This window comes from Amblyomma maculatum, chromosome 8, assembly GCF_055883805.1.
Source record: "Amblyomma maculatum isolate TAMU_Amacu chromosome 8, ASM5588380v1, whole genome shotgun sequence".
Classification (NCBI taxonomy): domain Eukaryota; kingdom Metazoa; phylum Arthropoda; class Arachnida; order Ixodida; family Ixodidae; genus Amblyomma; species Amblyomma maculatum.
Genome location: NC_139351.1, coordinates 86,382,681 through 86,400,959, shown reverse-complemented (window position 1 = coordinate 86,400,959; position 18,279 = coordinate 86,382,681). Strand labels below are relative to the sequence as shown.

The following is an 18,279-nucleotide window of genomic DNA, read 5'->3' as shown; positions in this document are numbered from 1 at the left end:
ACGCTAATAGCACACAATAGGCGATGCGAAACGATGATGGCTTTCGCTTACTGTCCCCCGGAAAGAGTGCAAATTATGATAAGACAAGGCGAGCACGATCCAAAGAATAGAGAGCACTGTGCAGTTGAAAAAACAGTGACATTTTCCTCGATAAGTGGTCATGTCTCTACAGTGACAATTACCGCGTTTCGCCGCAAGAGGCCCCTTCATTCCTTTTCATGCTATTGACAGTACGTAATTAAATTATAAACTCTAGTTTATAGCATTATTCTAGTTCTCGATCTATACTTTTACGTGTGACATTTCTTAATTTCCACCATAATCCTAATGGATATTTTGGTGAGTATTGTTACCCTTAATGACCCCCAGATGTTTCGCCCATTAAAGGTGCTATTGAAATTATTGTTTGTTTTTGAAACAAAAAACGGGCTTCGAGTGCCGCTGAAAGTAGAAGCTCGAGTCGCGGCACCTTTGTAAATTCGACTGCTATCGTTTTTAGATCAGGTATATATTTTTTGCGGTTCATGGCTTAATGCGCAAGCGTTAAAAGTCCGATCTCCACAAATTGTGACGCCGGCGTTGTGAGCGAAAAATCATGAGCATGATGCTGAGCAATGGTAGCCTACACGTGTCATGGCCGGGAACTGATTAGAGGTAAGCATGTCATGCAACCATGTGACATGACTGTTCTGCAGGAGCTGTTTCCTCGGTTCTTTCCATTCAGTTGGAAGGGTAGGGAATTCGACCACTCAAGGACTCATGAATTTCGGGTCAGACATGTTATCCCTTGACCCTGCAGGCACCTTCCTACGACGTAATTAAGCGGGGATTTGTATATGAGTGGAGTGGATTTTCGCTATCGTAATCTCTTAACGACAACACGCTAGAGCCTGCGTGTGAGATTACAGAGACACAAGTCAAAGGGCTAATGAATAAGCGAATGGTCCATGTACAATAAAGAAATTTAGTAATGACAGCCGCTAATTCAGGAGCCGCTAAGGCTGTCGCGGTATATTATTAAAGGCGAATTTAAGCGTCCCACTCAGGTTTTCTCTGGAGTTCGCTGCAGTATCTCTTGACAATTAGGTCGTCCATTTTTTATTTTATTTACCAGCTGTGCACGAAATACGTTTAAGGTTGTGAGGCACTATATAACTGCACTCTCAGCGCTGGTTTACATTGTAATTTGAGTGACATCTTGTTTCATTTCTTTGTCAGTGTTAGCAGTGTTTGCATGATCTGTACTATCTCTCTTTTGCTGCTTTTCGCTATTACTGTTCGTTATCTTTGATTGCTGATTACATTTTTGCATATTGTGAAATATTGGTGATACATCACTATAGAATTGCTGCCAGTCACCTCATCTCTTGAAGTCTAATGCAGCTGTAACGGGCCTGTTATGCATTCGAGATAATGCAATTTTCACGCGAGTAAGACAGTAGTAGTTGAGAGAATTATCGAGTTACAGGTGGGACCTAGAAAGTGCTGGGCACAGTCGCCGTTATGTATTTCTTTGCAGATATTGCAACCCTAGTATAAAACAAGAAACAAGTTTACATTCGTATCATTCCTTAATATGCAGCCACATGCAGGACACACGAAGGCTTGCATATGGAGAATAGACAAAGACTGTACCTAATAAAACCATGCATGCAGTACGATTGCATAGATGGAAACCTCGAAGAAACAACGTAAGTAACCTATTTTGTGATTTCGCGTACAGCGGAGAGAGTCCCCCCTTACTTGGGGCTCTTCTCAATAAAAGTCGGATAGACAGTGAACAACAAGGTTTAACTTGGGGAGCGAAGTGTAATATTTAATATGTACTGCTGCAGTACGTTTGCCAAAACGAATATTTTAAAACTGCGCCGTTTATGAAATCGAATGCACTTCCTCTGTCTACAAAGTTTCAACAGTTTCGATCGACCCAAATGAAAAAAGTCAGCCCAGAGGCTTCACACTTGCTACAGCTGACTTCGGATTTCGGGGCGAAATTATATATAAGGTGCAGCGCTGTCTTGAAACGGTAGCACTTATCAACGCGACGAATAATCATAGCGTGTGTTCAGGAAATAAAAAAGAAAAAAAAAACACTGGAGCATGAGGCGATAGTACTCAAGTCGTCCGTTAACGCTTGTGTTTATTAACTCCAGAAAACATTTTCTACTTCTGTTTCCCTTAGAGGGACACTGCATCACTTTTTTAGAAAAAGTGGGCTTTCAGTTGAAACCGAGTTTTTAACGCTGCGAACTAGAGTATCAAGTTCAAATTGTGCAGAAAAAAAAAGAAATATCCTTTTTTCAGCAGCAATACAAAAGGCCGCGCGTCGGGGATCACAGTGGGTCGAGCCACCGCCTGTAATTGACCAAGACGTCGCGTGATGACGGTTTGAAGACAGGGGAGCTGCCGATGCGGCTCCGTCGTTGAGCTGCTTGCTGATCGCAGCTCTTTGAATTTGTGAGTAATTATGGCAAGTCTGTTCCACTCGAATTACATTCGAGTTTTTTGCCGCGTGTATCCGTACCAGATGCGCTCACAAACGATGCAACACTTCCGTCGTGGGGAGCGTAGGTTTTGCATGAAAACTTACTGTGGCACAGATAGAATACGACATTTTTAAAAGTAGTGTGTCTCATTATTTGCAGAAACTACACTGCCCTCAGCGAAACTTCAGCGCGCCTATTCCTGGGAAGGAAGGGCACCGAACAATAATGCTCTAGCCGACTGCCTCCGTCTCAAGCCTCCCTCCCGAAAAGTCATTTTTGTGAAAGAAGGGCTCAATGCGTGGTGTACCAAACCCTGATTTGATTGCCAGGCGTCACAGTTTGAGAAGACGAAGAATTTTATGGAAAGATTGAAGCAGTACACAGCTGAATGAACAGTGATGCCAAGCGCAGTTACCGAGCTCTTCCATGCGTGCGAGACACTGACGGAGCTGTTAGGCTGGATACCAAATAAAACACGCCGAGAATGCGGCTTGAGTCATAGGACATTTAGCAGACGTAGACAACCTTTCCCTTTTATCGCGCGCTCAAAATATAGATTGATGAATTGACACTGACGTATGTTGAAAGTCAAGTTGTAGCTCCATTGCACCCATACCTGAATGCGAAAACCATTTTCTGAAATGTGCTGTCTTATAAGAGCCTCATCGGCTTCATTTCTAATTTAATTTGCATCTTCAACCAACACAGTCTGTTAATGTAGCAATGGGTGGGAAAAAACACGAGACCATATAGGAACAACTTCAATGACTGCTCGCTTGGACGCATCGAAGTAAACCTCGCTCAATAGGCTTCATACCTCTACGTGCCCTTACTCAGCTGAGCGGTACACGCCTATACTTCTAATAACGCCCCGTACGGGTTCCACGAAGATATCAGACACGTTCCGTGCTGGAAAGGATCTCGGAAAGCCGTCACAACCTAGATGTGACTCAACAGTACCTAATCCTCTGGGCGTTCGCAAAAGATCTTCAACGCGTGCTGCTGATGAGTTTTCCGATGTTTAGCACCAAAGCCGCTGCGCGTACCTTTGCGAAAATAAAAAGAAAACGAGACCCAAAAATACAGCCACGCGCTGAAGCTGTCTGGCCGTTCCATCGTGAGCGTACCATCTGCGTATAGATCGCAATCAACGTTAAACGCAAGGGTTCACATAAAAAGGAGGCCTCAATAGTCGGAAAGTAATGGAACTACAATCAGAAGTACAAGCCTTACCTCCCTTTTCTTCCTTTTAAAAACGCGGTTCTAGGGAAATGTGACTGGCACGACTCTTTTGTGCAAGGAAGTAGAAGGAGCCGCGTCATAGTTCAGACATGCCTTTTTGACAAAATTTGGTAGAATTCACATTAGAAACAAGCTACACGTAGTCATAGTCAAGGAAATGCATTGAGTAGAATGTTTCCTTTGGTCGGCTTTACTTTACCTCGCTTCTCAGCAGCGTCGCATTACGCTGAGAGCTTTTGACATTGCAGAAACGATGGAAGACGACATCGTCACGCCCACAGCTGTGCGTGCATCCGAACACATGCAGAGCTGTGTTGTATCGGGCGCGCAACAGTAAGTTGAAATGTTTTGTACGTCCACAACACACGAAAGACGAGGAACAGCGCACGCCGAAAGCTCCCTCGGGTTGCTCTGAATGCCTCCAGCTCCAGCTACGGAGAAGCGAGGTTTCTCTCTCTGCTTTCCACCTCTGCAGCAGTCGTGCGAAACGGAAAATTTGAACTGCGCGCTTTCAGTCGACGATTGCGCTGGTGTTTTGTGCATAGTCGAAAAAATAACTTCGAAGACGTGATGAACTAATGATCAGCTTCAAAAAATCTAGAGTATTAGCACATTTTAAAACCGCTGCAGTGCCCCTTTAAGGCCTAATCATAACGTGGGAACAACATTGCGTTCTGTGTGAGTTTTGGGACTTCGCTGCAGCAATAGAATAGTTTATATATTGACTTAGACTTGAAAAACAAGAAGCATATGTTATTTTATTATGGCATCTTTTTGCTAGTGTAAAATCTGGCAGCGCGTAAAAAGATATTGTTGAAAAGGGCTTCAAGTGGATCGATATTGACTTTTTGTACGACTCGCATGCAGTAAAGCCTCAGGCTGAAATGTTCAAAACATAGATTGTCAAGCTTTTCCTTGAACATCAGAGCTAACGCACGTTGTTTGGTGATGTAGCGTACTGTGAGCTATTGGTCTACGTGGGTAGCGGTCATGCTGTCAAAGCAGCTCGTCATTCACGCGCATTGGCAACCGTAGTCTCCATCAGGCGTCCGGTAACGCAAAACAGGTGTTGACGCACATTGCGTACGCTGCAAAAAGAAGCAAGTGCAGAGCACAAGAAGGAAATAGGCAGCAGGTGCTATAAAATTAGTTTTAAGGAAAGGAATGCATATTGTGCTCTGCATTACCTGTCTCACTATACGGTGGACATCTCAATCGCACCGTCAGAGAAGGGCTGAAGGGGGGAGCTAACTTCCCAAATTAGTTCCCGTCAGAGGGAACTAATTTGGGAAATAAATCATGTGGTTGCCAGCGATGTAACAACTATCCCCACCTGTGGATACTCAAAGCGCAGTGACATCTTATAGCTGAAGAGTGCTTTTTGCGCATAGCAGAGCGATAGCGGTATGCTCGAAGTTTATATTCATGAAAAAATGTGCATGAGTAGAGTAGCTGCGGGGAAACGAGAGCAGCGCTCAAGTTGCGTATTTTGACTACCATAATCTTGGTAAATTTTTGTGGTTTGGTCTTCCTTGCGTACAGAATTGATAATGAAACATGAAGTGTGATATTCCGTCCATAAAGAAAATGACTTCCAGAGCTGTTGCTTGTGTCGTCATTCTACGCTAGCTGATTGTCGCAAGAAGATTTAACTGATCCCAAAAGAGTTTTACTGAGGAGCATCATTAAACTTTCATAAGAAAAGGATGCTGAATTTTTGTTTCTACTGCGAATTTTATTTGTTTATTCAGCCATCTGGTGAACTTTTTACGCGAGATCTAAATACAAGTGTGGTGTGACACACTATAGAGGATATGTTAGCTGGAATTGGATGTCCAAATCACACTGAAATGAGGCTTTTACCAATGAAATAAGCTATAGTTTCAAACGTTAGGTTTGCGTTCGTGGTTGCCTTGTTCAACCTGGTTTTCCTTTGTCTTTTACTGCAGGTGCTCTAAAGCACAGAATATCGAGCAAGATATTTCAATGCCTTTTCCTGGATGCTGCCCTGTGAAAAAGAAAAAGTTGGACATATAAAATAAAGATTTCCACTGTGATCATTTCAGTCACCTTTCCTACTACATCATCGTAACAGAAGTGTAAAACATGAATATTTACGTCATCCAGACCCAAAGAATTGGATTGAAGGGATTTGGTTAAATACTGTTCAAACTGAGGATGGTGCACCAAAGGTTTATCTATCACCCATGATAGTTGGGCGGGACTATAAGGAAGGGCATATCCTGTTAGTATTGCGGCTGCTCCGAGTTACCCCGCTCTTCAGGCGTGTAGCGAGAGTCCATGCCCACGGCCTAATTAATGTGGTTCTGGTGGCGCTTCCCGATGAACACTTCTTGACCGGTTTCCACTTGAAGTCTGTACGAAACAGATCCCGTTCGCGCTAACACGACAGCAGGCAACCATTTTTCATCCCGTCTGAAATTGCGCTCTAGGACACTGTCACCAACAGAAAATTCACGTGTGCGCTGCTTGCGACTCACTTCTGCACGGACTGCCTTGTCGAAACTGTCTGCTGCAGCGAGGGCTTTACTGCGTTCAGCCGGGTGCGCAGTAGCCTGTTGAGCAGAAGAGTAGCCGGCGCCTCGTCCGTCGTCCGGTGTGGGGTGTTTCTGTAAGACAAAACTCTCCCAACGTTGTGGTTAAACTTGCAGCAGTACGTTTTCGTAGTTCCACTTTCAAAACTTGGACAAATCGTTCAGCTTGTCCATTACTACTAGGATGGCAAGCTGATGTTCGTACATGCCGCGTGCCAATTCTCTTAAGGTACTCTGAAAATACCGCTGAGGTAAATTGCGACCAATTATCAGATACCAAGACTTCAGGGAAACCAAACCTGCAGAAGAGTTTGTGGAGTCGATTTACTGTGCTTTCCACGGATGTGTCGCGCATCTGGCACACCTCCGGTCACTTAGAGTGAGCGTCGACAACCACCAAGAACATGGTTCCCTTGAAAGGTCCTGCAGAATCAATGTGCAGGCGCTGCGATGATTTGGCTGACCATGCCTATGGGTGCAAAGGAGCACGACAAGACATAATGCGTTGCTTTAAACAAGCATTGTACGAACGGACTATAGTCTCAATGTCGCGATCAATTCCTGGCCATCAGACGTAACTGCGTGCTACCTCTTTCATTTTCACAATTCCAGGGTGCCACTGATGCAATTCACCGAGCATCTGAGGCTGGTGTTTAGCAGGAATAGCGACACGCATACCAAGAACGAGACATCCTAGCTGTGCAGAAAGTTGGCAGCGTCTGTGAAAAAAAAAAAAACGCTTTCATTTCTTCACTGCCGACAAGCTCAGGCCAGCCGTTCATTACGTGCTGCATGACACGTCTTAGGATCGGATCTCTGGACGTTTCGCGTGCAACCTCACGATAGTTGACTGGCGAGGACTGCAAGCGTAGGAGATAAAATTGATCATCCGAGGATTCTTCGCTTTCACTTGGCAGGGGCAGTCGAGATAAGCAGTCCGCGTTGGCGCTTTGATACGACAGCTTGTACTTCAGAGTGAAGTTATTAGCAGACACAATTAAAGCCCAGCGTTGCTGCCGTGCTGCGGCGATAGTTGGTATGCCCGCCTTGGGACCAAAAAGTGTCTGCAAGGGCTTGTGGTCCAAAAATAAAAAAAATATATAACGACAAAATAGGTAGTGATGGAAGCGTTCCACGTCAAAAACTAAACCTAGTGCTCTTTTTCTAGCCGACTACAATTGCCTCCTGCTGCAGATAAGGTGTCAGGCTGGCACCTTATCTGGCACGGCGCAGGATGACACTGACCGTTTGGCTCCACATGAGACATGGCAGCTCCTGTACCGTATGTCGATGCATCACACGACAGTTGCAGTGGCGCACCGGAGTCGTAGTGAGTGAGAACTGGTGGCTGTGACAGCAGCTGCCTGATGTTCGGGAAGGCTTCTTCGTACTCATCATTCCAGGACCAGGGAACATTGAGGCGTATCAATCTGTTGAGGAGCACAACTCTTGACAGGCTAGGAACAAACGTCTCGTAGTAGTTGATTAAGCCCAGCAGTGAAGGTAATTGTTGCTTTTCTGTAGGACGCGCAGCCTGTGCAAAAGCTTCTAGCTTGTCAGTAGCCGATTCAATTCCGTGCGCGCTAATGACATGTCCCAAGTACTGCAGCTTGTCTTGGAAAAATTGGCATTTTGCTTCTTTATTCTGATGCCTCTCTCAGAAAATCGTTTCAATACTGCCTCTAAATTTCTTAGATGCTCCTCTTCAGTCCTTCCGGTGACTATTATGTCGTCGATGTAGGAAGTAACGCATCCAAGTCCTTTGAAGATATTGTCCATGATTTTCTGAAAGATCGCCGGTGCTGAGGCGATGCTAAAAGGCAACCGGTTAACAACATACAGGCCCCTGTGCGTGGTCAAGATCGGGTAGGTGTTTGACGCCTCGTCCATTTCGACTTGTGATAAGTCCGACTAAGATCAATTTTCGAGAATTTCTGACCTCCGGCTAATTGTGCCAAAAGCTCATCCAGCTTCGGAAGCGGGTACGTCTCAATGTCTACGATTGGATTCAGCATTAGCTTGTAATCGCTACAAATTCTAATTGATCCGTTACGCTTTATCACAGGATACCTGCTACTGGCGACGCGAGAAATGATTCTCAACCTCTTGAGCTTTTCTAGTTCTGCCTCTACCCGTTCCACAAGAACGAAAGGTAGTACACTTCAGAAAACGTGTTATTGGGTCATCTTTGAACTGGAGACTTGCTGTTTCTCCCTGTACGGTTCCTAGCTCATCATTGAACAGGTCTGCGTTCCTCCGTAGCAGTACTTCCAATGCTGCCGACGGACTGCCTGGCGTAGCGGACACCTTACAAAGACCTTGAATTTCACCCCAGTCTAGTCTGATATGCTGTAGCCAGCTGCGACCTACAAGCGGTGTCCCGTTTTGCGGAAGAATGTAGAGCGGCAGACGTGCCTCTTGGTTGTTGTGGCAGACGAGCACATCTATTACGCTAACAGGTTTTACGGTTTCCCCTGTGTATTTTTGCAATTGCATCGTTGTACGTTGCAAATGGATACCTGGAAATCACACTTTAGCCTAATGATGCGACATGTCCGAAACTGCTCCTCCTGTGTCAAGCTCCATTTGGAAGGTAGTTCCTTCTACATTCACTCCAACCATTATGGGTGACGTTCAGGACACGTCGACACTATTTAGCTTGTTAGGTCGTGCTCAGCCTAGCACTCAAGCGTGCGCATGCACTGTTTCTGGTTTTTCTGTTGTGTTCTAGCTTTGGCTATTATTCGTATGTGGCTTTGTCAGTTGCATTAAAAGCAACTATATAGCTCGTACGTGCAGGCATGCTTCTGCATCATGCTTGAAAGAACCACAACAATAGCACGGCTGAGATTTGTCATGTTTGCTACTGAACTTGGGCTTCTGTTTCCCACCCTGCATTCGGTGAACTTTTTCAGCGCTATTCGATAAGTCGTGTGCTGTCGCTGCATTGCTCATAGGTGGGGTCCAATTTGAACGAGCCGCAAAACACGCTGGGTAATTCCGACATTCGGGTCCATCGGCGAGACGCGCGTCTGCTGCACTGTGCTTGAAACTCGGCATCGACAAGCTTAAATTCGACTCTTCACTTATTTTATATGCGCGAATGAAGTCGTAGAAAAGGTCATAATGATCTGCACACATGTTATGAACCCATTTAACGTTTCGTATTTGAAGAAAACGCGCAAAAAGATTGTTGCAATTGCAACCATAACAATGTGTGTCGTCTTTTCGCGCTGAAGTTTAGCATGCATCATTCGTTCGGTCAAAGTTCATTTTTCGTTGATGTTGTCGTGAAGTCGCTACATGCATCTCTAAAATATACTAGAGTAAGCATTCTTAGACGTATTTCGCTAGCAGAAGCAGAATAATTAGTCTGCCGGCAACCGCAGTTCAGCGACACGTTAGGAGCGGACTGTCGCGAAAGTTGTAGCTGTGACGGCTAAGAGCTGAAAGCATACACATACCAGGCGGATATTGTGAACTTTTCTTGTAGCCTTTACAAAGCTTTATCGGTTTATGCTGCACTGTTCGAGGAGTCAGAGCAGCAAGGGCTTCTTGTCTTGCGGTGTACTGCAGCTGCCTGCAAGCACGGCTGGTACACTGTGCTTTAGTTGCTCCGCTAAAATTGTGACATGTGATTATAACAGTGTGTTGCGCTATTCCTCCAGAAGATCTACATTTGCTTACCAGTGCTTCGAAACCTTAAAAGCGTACGTAATGCTATTTTAAGCTACATGCTCTTGACAGCTCAACCTATTTTGTTTACACATGTGGTAGTTGTTTTTTTCTAAAAACTTTAGGCTGTGGCTAAAGGTACGTCGGACGGACCCGATCAATGGTCTTAAAGGTACGTCCGACGGACCCGGTGCGTTTTTCTTCGGGATCCGTCCGACGGATCCGGGAAATATTTTTCAGAGGTACGGCGGACGGACCCGATCGGTAGGGTTCTTCCGACGGACCCAACGCATTTTTCTCCGATATGGGCCTTGGGATCCGTCGGGAAAGCCGGACTCAGATGTGGTTGTAGCAACAACATGGTAGCCATATGTAGCCAAATCGAAGTTGGTATGAGGTGTACGTGCGAGGTGTAAGAAGTATGTACTACATACTGCATGCGTGAAATGTGAAATTACAAAGAATAGTACAGTGGCAAGAATAGTGCCTAGAATGGGTGATATACTACGTGATGGCATGATGATAGGTTTACGTGAGTTGGACCGCGGCAGGGTGGCAAGCACGACCAGAGCGCAAGCGCATGTAATCGCGGTGTTGACGGCCAGCCCGCGGCCCGCACGCCCGCTCATTTGGTCCTCGTTATTATGTGGATTAACGTCTACGACGGTCGTTATGTAATTATGTAGTTTTGATTCTTCAAAGTTTCCTCACTTCCATCTGTGATGAGATGCGTCACGTAACGCATCGCTTTCTGCTCGCATTGAGGTTTGGTGCTGCAAGTTCTACGTAGTACAAGCGGCGCTGAAAAAGCTGGGCACCGCCGGCGTGTCTCTAGCCCAAGCATCGCGTCATTCGTGTTTGTTGTACAACTGGAGGTGTGGTTTGTGCTTACCGTGAGATGCTGTGATTACGGATTACGTCCTACTAGAGTGCTGTGTGAGACTACGAAGAGTGCTGTGATGAGTGCGCCGATGTCCGGACGGACATCAGTGTGTCCGTTTATGATCGGCGATGTTGCACGTGCATGTCAGTGTTTATTAGGTGCAGTGGTAATTTATTTACACGCGCTGTGCAACAATCAGACGAAAATAAGTCATCCACAATTTGTTAGCCTGTACTACAGAGCTCAAAACTCGGAAAATGGGAATGCACGATGCAGTTTTCGCATGTTGGAGTGGACCGAAAAATAAGTACCCAGCCCACACCGCCGGGATGCGTATTACTACAGGTGAAATGGTTCAGGTTTCTGTAAAATAGCTGCCTGGCACAGCACCTTTCTAAATGTTCAGGCTTTGTACTATTGTTGAAGGCCACTTTATCATTAATAAAGGAACGAATATGCTTTATGTGTTAATGACTAATGCTTTTTCAACATATTATGTTCTTTTTTTTTTTTTTCGTTTTTCCTTAGTTTCCTTTGTTTTTCATGCTAGACAAACACAAATAGTACACTTTTAAACTTGTCAGTCCAAAGCTGAACATGAATATCTGCCATGCATGTGACAGCTTTAATGCTAGAAAGGTTGACATGTATAGCATGTACGTACACGCTGCGACATCTTAGTGGCACGTTAGGCTACTTGCCCCAAGGTCGTGGTGTTTAATACCAGTGATGGCAGTCGCACTTTGGTGCAGGTGAAATGCAAATGCTTCTGTTTTCTGCAAGATGTCAATTCAAAGTACAAAGCCCACGCAGTCAAATTAGTCTGGAGCTCTCCACTACGGTATTCTTCATAGCTACATATGTCACTTTAGGATGTGAAACCCTACATGCCACAGGTAGGCTGCATTGTTTTTTAGATTTTGTAACCTCTTATCTATGTTTTGCAACATTTGGCTAATTTTAGTTCCCAAACAGTTGCTAAAGATGAAACCGAAGCAGTTCTTGGCATGGTTTGCTGCTTAGATTAATTTGCTAATTGCAGTTCTTTGAAACTTGCATCAATGCTGGACAGTTCAAATAGCAAGCAGTTGAATTACAGAAATGATGTGGATCATGCATTTCAGTTCTGACAAGTGGAAAGTAACGGTCCCCTCCTTGCATGCATAGGTGCCTTTAGACAAATACATACTCGGGTGTGTGATTGTGACGCATATCAAGGGTCAACAGAAGGCCATGTGGAGCCAGTGTTATATTCTTCATGAAGGCTAAAGTAAAATTGTACAACAGCTGCTGTACCATGCAGAAAAAAAATTGATCATTTAGTGTATGATTAACTGACCATGAATAGCATCTTACTCAGAGTATGATGTGATATATATCTGGTATAGGATCCCAAAATAACTATGGCTATGAGGAACACAATAGTTGAGGGCTCCGGTATAATTTCGACCATCTGGGGTTCTTTTACATGCACTGACACCGCACGGTGCATGACGGCCTATTGTTTCGCCTCTATTAAAATGTCCCTGCTGTGGCTGGAACCAAATCTGCATCTTTGGGTTCAGCAGCCAAGCACTCTAACTACTGAGCCAGCACAACGAGGCCAAGTATCAAAATGCATGCCATTACATTTCTTTCTAGCCTGTGGTTTTCTTCACAGAACTAATGTATACAAGGAAAAGTAAACAGCAAGAAAACACTAGTTTTATTGCACATTATATTCACATTTCAGCAAACATTCTCTAGGAAAAAATTTCTCATAATGTTTTCATGGAAACCATGAACAAAACAAAACAATGCACTTACTCCACTCGAATTATTAATGGGCAAGGTTGCATCTATGCTACTACACTGCACTTATCACAAAACCACAAGCCCCATCTGCTTTGGCCAATCACTTGATGGAACTAACGGAGACAGATGTCGCACACCACAGACTGGTCGTCTCGCAACATATCTCTGCATATGTTGCATTTCAATTTCATGCCTTTCCACTTAGTTTCAACTGTTGCCAGCATTACTAGTCACCCATCTTTTCTGAAATTCCTTTTTACGCTGTTGGGATCAGCATCCTTGTTAACGATGGTCTCTGGCATTTTAGATGCTATCATTTTCACATCTTCCTCATCTGGAAGAACGAAGGAAATGACAAGCTTTGAGCAGACAAAAAATTAGGGAGACTCCTAATCTCCACCTGTAAGGGTATGGTGTGCCAGCGTTAATGGTTCTTGTCTGCAGATCCCACTGTGGATTCTCGTTAATTTACATGCCCTTTGCTACAAACATTACTACTAATTCCTTAATTCATGTCTCTGTTATCTCAGATATACTCATTAGCATACGGTCGTAGGCTGCCCTGTTAGGTGATAGACAACCTGGCATAGACCTCTGTAAGCCTCAACCTTTCTTAATTGGAGCTGAAACGTTGAAGATGAAATATTTCAAATATAACTTTGTAAGCTTGGCTTAACAGCTCCTGCCATGTCGTGTGGCCTCATGACATTTGGCTCGTGGCACTTTTGGCTTGTGCACAGGGGTCATCTGTTAAACACTGGTTAACATGCATGAAAAATACATTTTCACACAAACTGGTGGCAAATGGTCAAGTGGTGCACTGCAGATTCTGAAATGTATACCTATATTCATGCAAGGATCGCATCATCACATAACATGATCAAGAGTTCTATCAGTACCTGTAGTTACATAGCATTTCAATGCCCATTAAAGGACCACCTCAGACAATGGTTGTTGTTATCTCAAGACCTGTTCTAACAGCGTACTGACGCCATTCCACTGAGCGATGGACATGTATATGCATACCCTAGATAGCTCATGATTGTGGATCTCATTTATTTCTATGACTTCCAAGGAGTTCCTGTCGTCAGAAACTTTATGAAATCGGGACAGTAGTCTTGAAAGGTGATGAAAAGAAATAACCAGGTTACCTTGACGCAATGCTAAATTACAGAGGGTGAATATGCTGCATGAAGATACCAAGAAGCTTGTACAAAGAAAAGTGAGAGTGAAATGGCAGGATTTTTGAAACATTGAAATAAACTACAAACTATACTTGTCAAACCTGTCATTAAGGAATGGAAATCATGCAGTAATCAAAAACACAACATGGAGGACATTTTAGGTCATCTTCACAAAACACATACCCAAACCTCACACACAGCTTCATACTTATGAAAGTGGACAAACCAATATGCAAGGAGTGTGGAGATGAACTAATAATAAACCATATCTTACACATGCGCCAGAGTCGAGAAAAGAGGAAACATTTTGTACAATTTCCAACAGATCCATTTCCATCCCAGCATGATCCTAGGAGAGACGTGCAAATTTCCTGCATTTTTGGTTTCCTAAAATGTTCCTAACAAGCTACATCCTAAAGAACATTTTAGTCATTACACACAAAATAAATACATTAAACCTTGTTCTTGGTGCATGGCAGCATTAGTCGCTTAGGCACCATAAAAATCAACACAATGCTGTAGTAAGGTATACCTTGGTTAGCTATGTTATATGAGTCAAGCTTTCGGCCTGGTGTGGTCCTTATTCACGTGACAGCGCTGTCATGAGGGTCTATGTCCCAGCGATCGGAAAGTGACCTATTCCAATAATTTTACAAACTGAAGGTGATTGTACAGATTTCTGAAGACTGGAGTGCTCAACTGTTTTATCAACGTCCGCCTGCTTTGACAGCCTGGAGTGAAACTGTTGAAGAAAATACATTTTTGAACATTTAACGCGTTTCTGAAGGCGTTGCTTTCAATTACGGGGCCAACAAAAAGCAGGTGAATGTCAAACGCCGCCTAGATAGGCTTTCTAGCAAGACAGCGGTGTAGCGTGGAAAATCGCTCCGCCGATCCATCGCTGGCGCCGCTGACTTGAAAGGCGAACTGTTCAAACTTGTATAGCTACTGACCACACCTGAAACACTGAATTGCGCATGATCAAGGCAGAATTTCTCTAACACTGAGCACTGGTAGCTATCGATTTCGCGCCCAATATTGTGAAAATCTGTCCTCTCTTCGATCATTGATACGTCCACGGTTGAACATTTATGCGCCTCGGGGTAGGCCAGCCGTGGGAACATGGATGCGTGGTTGTAGCAACGATCGCTTGCATGGCACACTCTGCAAAATTCCAAGAGTCAGCTTCTTCAACGAAATGTGCAGCGCACATTTTCTACCGCGTACCTAAGCCCGGCGATGCATGCATATCGATCCCGATCGTTTCAAAGCTGCGCGGCCGTTCAGTCGGATCACGCTAACCTCGAGCATGCGGGGGTTTAAACTACATGTACGCAAACTTCAACGACAAGAAAAAGATGCAGCCTAAGCACTTTAGTCTAGTAATCCCCTATATACCAAAGAACATTGCTGTTCACAGGGAATTCGGATCATTCACGCTTCCGGCTTTCCGGTTGTGCACTCTTGCGGTGCGGTGCAGTAGGTCTTCGCCTCGACGAGTCGATGTGCAGGCCTCTAGTAGATTCGGCATGTCTTCTGCCACGGCTCTGAGGTAGAATTTAAACGAAGAATTTAGCTAAAAACATCCTGTTTCCTCGGTCTGCATGTGAGGAACGAGCACAATGCCATTTCACATACATACTTTGGACTGCCGAATGTTCAGCTGCACGACGAGGTGTGTGTGTGTTGTGCCGGCGCTAGATCTTCAGAGGTCGATGCAGGACCTAAGACAGCGTAAATGCTAGGAATAGCTCGCTCGCATTACGGGCAGATCGGGGTGATAGTTTAGTGCGAAGCGAAAGCTGCTCGTGAATGTGCGTATCTCGATGCCAGCTGGTGGAGCTGGTGCAGTACGTAGCATATCACCTGCAGCTATGCGCTTGACAGCGATGTTTGCCGTACACAACCCTAAGTGAAGACCGTGATCTATGTTAGAACGGATGCACTCTTCGTAGCACCTCATCGAGAGTCGCGGCTAGCTGATATCATAGAGGATGAGATCCATTCACGCGTAGCAAGCGGAATGGGGCCGCGTTCGACGTGCATATAGCCATGAGCCTGTATATCGACGTCCGCCGTATCTTTACGAGAATCGAATGGATCCGTCGGACGTACCTTTAGACACTTCGAAAACTTTAGGAGGTAGAATGCCAAAGAACTATATCATGGTTAACATCATAGTGTCAATCAATGAAAACATTAGAAGGAACACGAAATAATAAAAATCTTTCAAGCATTGGATTTTTACTTGAGTTGTATCACGAAGATGCAATGGCATGATGCAAGAGTTCCATTTTTAGCACTGCTATATTGATTCTGCATGCATGTCATACCCGAACATGTATGTAGCCAAGATATACAGCCAAATACCTATACTAAATCTTGTTGAAGGCCTGGGTCGGCTAGTAATGTAGGTATTCTGGAAGACAGAGAGACATATCCACTTACCGAGGCTGCAGTGCATGCGAGAAAACCCCACTCATAAACGAAATTAACCAAGCATAGTGTGTGGGACATTTTACACCATTCACATACAGCTGTGGAAGCTACCCATGTTTGAATTTCTCAGGCTTGATTGCCCAATACTGACTGCTGCATTATGTCGGTTAACAAAGGGAAGCCCTAAAACAAAAGCTTTGTTTTAATGGCATCTCTTGAAACCTCCAGAAACTTCAGAATTCGAAACCATCATTTCTTTCAATGTTAGGTGCTTGTCCTCAATAAACAGCTGTCTCTGAATGTCAATTCGCCGCATGCCACAGACAAATTTGTCGCGAAGCGCATCCTCCAGAAAAGAGCCGAATTCACGGGTTTGGGCCAGCCTGCGCGTATCTTCCACAAACTGCGCTATCGTCTGCGTTTAACGCTGCACGGCGCGATAAAACTTCGCTCTCCCAGCAATAACGGAAGGCTTCGGTGACATATATGCTTGCTCAAAATTTCCCTCAACTGACTTACACCTACGTCACACCGGCAATCTCAATGCCTATTGAGTGAATGTCCATTGAAATTTTCGAGGGTAATCGAGATGCACCAATGCCACACGGCAAATTTCAATGACTATTGAGTAGTGAGCGTGTGATCCGGCAGATATCGCCACGGGTAATAACACCCAGTAAACATATGGTGTGGAACAGGATAAAACGAGGCGGATATCGCACTAACAGCTACTATTAAATGAAAGTTCGTTCAGAGAAGGGTATTCAAATACCCATAACGCACAGGAGAGCAACAGCGGAACTACATGACGAACGATGTGCAATCTCCGCATTCATTTTGCGCCTGTGATGCTGCCGCAGCTCGGCAGTCTTCGCTGCAATCGCATTCGATATCGCTAGAAGCACATGTGTTGCTCTTCTTGGTCTCTGTTGTCGCAAAGCGTTGTAAAGGGTGAACATTAGCGAAATGCTGCAGTACGCAGCACTGCCACAGAACAGCACACAGATAGCCTAAAACAGTGTCTGTTTGCATCTGAACGCCGCATATTCTATAGAGCGATCCTTTTGACTTGCGAAAAACTAGTTGATAAACTCTTTAATGTAGTCTAAATGACTAAATCAAAAAGATTGCTCTAAGTTTGTCTTGTTTTTCATCTTCGAATGAGTGCGGGGCTGCGCTCAATGCTCCCTGGCATTCTAATGGCCATCCACGAACCTCGTTGTGTCACTGTCGATCGAGTTCAATCGTCATTGAAAATTGCCGTGTGGCAGTGGCCGATCCTAATTGAGATAAATCTCCATCAACTCCATGAACATTGAAACTGCCCGTGTGACAGGGGTATTAGTGATTTCTAAGTAGGCTTATCGGGAGCAGTCAAAGACTAAGAGTTTGTAAGGTTTGGGACCGATGAGACTCACGAATACCTGGACTTGAAGGTCGCCTGGAACCTTGTTCGCCTTTAGGTACGATGCGAGGTGCTCGAAGTATGACGTGCAGTCACTCGTCGAGTCGTCAAAAGGCTCCATTTGTACGAGCTGGGAGGCCATCTTGCAGTATCGGCACAAGAGATTAGCTCCGTGGCCTTACAGTCGATGCGTTGATCCTCGTAGCCATTATGCGGGGTTTTTTTTTTCGTGTAGCAGGAAACGAAGACGGCAGCAGCGAAGCACCACAACGGGAATTTCTTTGTTCCCGGAAACAAGTTACTGGCGAGCGCGAACAGAGCTGGCCGCTGTCCTGATAAGCCAGGGCGAAGTGCGCAGCAGCTCCCGGCGTCATGGTAGCGAAGGCTCCATAGACGCCCATACGTAGTACAAAACAAGGCAGCTCATGGGCTCCAGCGACCAATGAAAATTGGGAAGCCATGACATCGAACTACGTCATGCACAAGTTTACTTTGGCGCGAATTATAAACAAGTTATTTTTTTAAACCGCCGCGTTTCATTGACGAGCCTCCGTTTTCGAAGGTTGTTTCCTTTCACCGCGTGCCAACATTTTCCATATTCAAGAACTCGAGTTTT

At 44.8% G+C, this 18,279-nt stretch overlaps 1 protein-coding gene and 1 long non-coding RNA gene across 2 annotated transcripts in view; both read right to left on the bottom strand.

Annotated features, from left to right (window-relative positions):
- Positions 1-17,881, bottom strand: part of LOC146181703 (putative RNA-binding protein 46) — a 228,991-nt gene extending 211,110 nt beyond the window's left edge. The window contains exon 1 of the mRNA XM_084576712.1: positions 17,683-17,881. The gene's annotated coding sequence lies outside the window, so the exon portion shown is untranslated. The remainder of the gene's footprint in view (positions 1-17,682) is intronic.
- LOC146181704 (uncharacterized) lies at positions 12,524-15,936 on the bottom strand. The gene is made up of 2 exons (XR_014700279.1): positions 15,462-15,936; positions 12,524-15,366 (listed from the first exon to the last, which is right to left on the bottom strand). It is a non-coding gene; the product is annotated as an uncharacterized LOC146181704 (long non-coding RNA).
- Positions 17,882-18,279: the final 398 nt, after the last annotated feature.